Raw genomic sequence first — 5,247 nt, 5'->3', positions numbered from 1 at the left:
ATGATGGCACCCTAAAATATGCATGGGAAAGAGCAAAGGAACAAGTCAGAACAGGTAGGACCATATTTTTTTAATAAAAGGTTTACTATATAGAGGTGTGAAAGTGGAAACGAGCCAGGTTCATCAGTTATTGGTCCCCACAATTTTTACAGACCAGGTGTTACATCTTGTGCATAACCAAATGAGAGGGGGCCATTATGGAAGGGAAACAACCTTTACAACGCAACTTTTACAACGCACTACCATTACAACAAAACTTTTACAACGCAACATCCATTACAACGCATGCATTTACACGCAACTACTACAACGCATGACACTACAACGCAAACCACTACAACGCATGTCATTACAACGTAGTCATTACAACACATACCATTACAACGCATACCATTACAACGCATACCATTACAACACATAGTACCCCTACACTAAACCAACACTTACCCTACTGTTGCACCCCCTGGAGTTAGAATAGTAATTTTTACCCCTACACTATCCAACACTTACCCTACTGTTGTACCCCCCTGGAGTTAGAATAGTAATTTTTACCCCTACACTATCCAATACTTACCTTATATGCAATGTAATGTTATGCGTTTTAATGGTATGCGTTGTAAAGGTAGTATGCGATGTAATGGAATGCGTTGTAATGGATGTTGCGTTGTAAAAAATGTGTTGTAAAGGTAGTCATTGTAAAAGTATTCGTTGTAACGTCATACATTCTTATGGAAAGAATAACACCCTTAAGTTTCTGACAGAGAAGTGTTATTGGCCCAGGGTGTATAGGGATGTCGCCAATCATTGTGCCTCTTGTATAATGTGTCAATACAAGAACCCAGCCAATGAAAAAAAAGCCCCTCTAATTCCTCTCCCCATAATTGACATCACCTTCAAGAGAGTTGGTATGGACTTGGTAGGAACCTTTTCCCCTCTTCAAGTGGTCACTACTATATATTGGTACTGATCAACTACGCTAGTCAATATCTCAAAGCTTTCCCTCTAACTAGTATGACTACTCCAAACGAGGCCAGACTATGATCTCTTTTTTCTCAAGGTTTGGGTTCCCTGCAGAAATACTAATAGACCAGGGGACCCCATTCATGTCCCGCCTCATGTCTCACATCTGCAAGGTGCTAGGGATCAAACAGATTTGAACGATACTATACCATCCCGAGACTGATGGTTTGGTTGAGCGCTACCAGAAAACCATTAAAAATATGCTACGCAAGGTCATTTCAGAGACCGGGAAAGAATGGGACTGACGCTTACCCATACTCCTCTTTGCGATAAGATCGCATGAACAACGATTCACTGGATTTCCCCCTTTTGAGCTAGTATTCGGGAGAAAACCAAGATCCTTCCTGGAGATGGCAATAGAACAGTGAGAAAGTGAGGAGGGGAGGGAAAACCCATGTCTGAATACTTAGAAAACCTAAAAACCACCCTGTCTCAGCTATGGGATTTAGTATATGACCATATGGAGGAAGCACAAGAAAACCAGAAAAAGTATTATGATTGTTGGAGTCCACTAAGGGAGTTTGAAAAGGGGGGCAGAGTACTCATCCACAGATAATTAACTCTTGACCCAGTGACAATGACCCTATGTCATTGACAAGATGATACCCCTGTTACCTATAGCGTGGTTTTACCCCTACGGGCGAGAGGGAGACAAATACTGAATTTTGTTTATGGCTAACATTTACTTTTTTGGGTTTACGGTTAGCTCTGCTTCTTGTATAGCCTTACAAACGGAGGCTAGGTGCCCTTTCCAAGTAGAACTAAAAATAACTAGATCATCCAGGTAGGCTGCTGCATAGTTTCTATGGGGTTTAGGAATGTTATCCATAAGATACTGGAATGTTGAGGGGGCTTCATGCAAGCCGAAAGGGAGATTCTTAAAGTGATATAAACCTGAAGAGGTAGAGAATGGGGTCTTTTCCTTAGCTTGGGGAGTTGGAGGGATTTGTCAGGTCAAGGGGGGACATGAACCTGGCCTTCCACAGTTGCTCAACAAATTCATCGACACAAGCATGGGGTATATGTCGAAGTTAGTGATTCTATTCACCTGCTGAAAGTCGATGGAAAAGCGCAAGCTGCCATCGGGTTTGGCTACAATTGCAATTAGGGAACACTAATCGCTCTGGGATGGTTCTATTATATTGGACCATCGCATGGCAGTTGCTTCTCTCTCAACGGCTTCCCTTCGGATGGCTGGTATACGATATGATTTTAGCTTCACTACTTGATTGTTAAAGAACACTATAGCATGGTGTATAAGGGGGGTTACGCCTGGGATGGTCGAAAAAAAGACCTGTGTATTTGTCTAATAAGTTGAGTAATTGTTTCTGGGAGATGTTTATAACAGCCCTTATATTGACCTCCTTATCCTCATCCTCTTGGTGGGAAAACAGGAATATCCACTGTAGTTTGGGTTTCTGTTCCTTCCTTAGGTAAGAGGTTCCTACCATTTCTTTAAGAGGTTAATGTGTTAGATCTGGGATATACAATACAAGAGGGACTCATACAATCACAGAAGGATGAGTTTGAGGCCATTCCTAGAATACCCAACCCACAACCAAAAAGGACATAAGGTCCTTTTGGGGGTTTACTGGATATTACTGCAGATTCAATCCCCATTTCTCCACAATATTGAGTCCCCTCACAGACCAATATCCATCATGCATAGCCTTCTGGAATCAGGACCATGAAGGGTGTTTCAAAGCCCTAAACAACAGCATTTGTAAGAATCCAGTTGTCCAATGCCTGGATTTTAAAACCTTTGTACTACAAACAGATGCATCCAGACGGGGACATGGGGCTGTCTTATGTCAGTCAGACACAGGGAGCTCTGAAACCCCTTTTGTACATCAGTAAGAAACTGTTTCCTAGAGAGATACATTACTCAACGATTGAAAAAGAGTGTCTAGCGATAAAATGGGCTATAGAAGCTCTCCAATACTATCATTTGGGATGTAAATTCCTAGTGCTCACTGATCATGCACCCCTCACCTGGTTAGAGCAAAACAAGGACTCCAATCCCTGCATTTTGTGCTGGTTCTTAGCGTTGCAACCATTTGCTTATCAGACCAGCCACATCCCTGGGAAAATGCAGATTGGGGCCAACTACTTTTCCAGACATCCATCTTCTGAATGGCCACAACAGCTATTCATGGGGGAAAAGCTATGTGAGAAAGACCCAGAATCCAACATGGCCGACATCCTCGTCTGAGCCCAGGAAGTGAAGAGCACTCCAGCCTTTCCTGGAACGGATGAGAGACCACTCCCCTTTGAAGGTCAAAGGGAGTGTGAAAGGGGGAGCGGCTTTTGACTCCGGAACCGCGTGAGGAAGGCTTCGGAGAGAACACCAAAAGGAACAGAGGCACGAGCAACTGGAAGTCAGGGAAGGAAACCGCGGCGCCTGCAAAAGAAGGGCCAAGAGGATTTTCTGTCGAGGTGTTTCCCATCATTGAAACCACAGCTATGGGAGTGCAGGAGTGTATCAGAGAGCCCAAAGCAGAGACCTTGAAGGGACGCCACTCTGCTGTACCAGCTACGATCCCAGCGACCCAAGAAGTGCAATAAACGCCCCAGCTTCCAACACCACAATCCAGGAAAAGGGTCATGGTCAGAGGCAAGTACCACATAATACCTGATACTTTTGGTGGGGCTTGAGGGGCACCACGATGTGACGGCACATTACTCATGTGGGAGGTGCATGTGTGTGTTTGAGTGGTGTTATCACGTAACCTTCCCCACCACAAACCCCCAGTGCAAATATGTTTCCCTGCCCTGGTGAAGGTGGCACTTAGGTGAGCATCCTCTAAGGGAATGACTGAAATTATGTTTAGACTGTGGGATCAGACGATGTTAACCAGCAATAACATATATGCGTTGAAGAGCCTGGAGTTGAGGGATGAGCCTTGGGGGAAACGGCAGGTGATCTCCTTGGGTTCAGAGGTGAAAAGTGGGAGGTGCATCCTTTGGGTTTTTCCAATTATGAAGGAGGTGATCCACCTGAGCGAGTCCCCTTAGATGCCGATGTGACAGAGTCTTTCGATCAGTATGTGGTGGGATCTGGTGTTGAAGGCAGCCAAGAGTTCGAGGAGGATCAAAGCTGCTCCTTCTCTTCAGTCGAGGGGGGTTTGAATGTTGTCTGTGGCTGCGATCAGGACAGTTTTCATGCTGTGATTGCTGCGGAAGCAAGATTGCGAGGGGTTGAGTAGCTGGTTCTGCTCCAGGTGGATCACATGTTGATTGATGGTCGTCTTTTCCAGTACCTTAGCTGGGAACGAGAGAAGGGAGATCTGCTGGTAGTTTTTGAGTTCACTGGGCTTGGATGAGGATTTTTTCAGTAGTGTTCTGAGTTTGGCGTGTTTCCAAGCATCAGGAAATGTTACAGTGGTGATAGAGCTGTTGAGTAGGGTGGCAATTTCCTGGCCGATCATTTGGGTCATGAGGCTGAATATGTGGTGCGGGCATGGGTCTGTGGGAGCTCCAAGTAGATGAATTTGATGGTGGAGCTGGTGTCCTGGGTGGAGAGGATGTTCCAGGAGGTCAGTGTGTGGTTTACATCAGTTACGGTGGTAGTGTATCAGTTGAGAAAGTCTGTAGGTGTGAGTTGGGGTTCGAAATTTCTGTATATAGTTGTGATCTTGTCATGGAAGAACCATGCTTGGTTGTTGCACAGCTCCTGTGAGGGTGTGATGGCATTTTAGCTGGCAGCTGGGTTGGAGAATTCCCTAACCATGTTGAACAGTTCCTTGGTGTTATTGGCACTCGTTTTGATGCATGCAGTAATGGCTGTCTTCTTTGTTGCCCTCAGCAGGTGGTGGTAGAGGTTGAGGCAGGTCTTGAAGGCTGCCTGTCGCCGGTATCCTTGCTGGTGCGCCTTCTCTTCTCCACTGTTTATGGTCTTGTTTCGCTGTTCTGAGTTCTTGAGAGTACCAGCTGGCCTTTTCAGAGGATTGTCTTTGAATGGTGCTCTTGGTGGGGACGATGCGGTCTGCGCAATTGGTGTTCCAGGAGTTGACGTTTTTCACTCCCTGTTTGAGGTTGGTGGTGGCAGCAGGGTTAGAGGTGTTGAAGGCATTCACCCACCTAGTCTCTGAGATTTTATTCCACCTCCAGTGGGGGGAGTTGGTCATCTTGGGGTGGTGTGGGGGCTGGAGATGCTATAGTGTATGATGGAGTGATCAGTCAATGTGAGTTCTGTGACATGGCTGTAACTGATGCGGTTGCTGGATG

This window comes from Lissotriton vulgaris, chromosome 12 (assembly GCF_964263255.1).
Source record: "Lissotriton vulgaris chromosome 12, aLisVul1.2, whole genome shotgun sequence".
NCBI classification, from domain to species: domain Eukaryota; kingdom Metazoa; phylum Chordata; class Amphibia; order Caudata; family Salamandridae; genus Lissotriton; species Lissotriton vulgaris.
Note: the sequence above shows the minus strand (reverse complement) of the source record.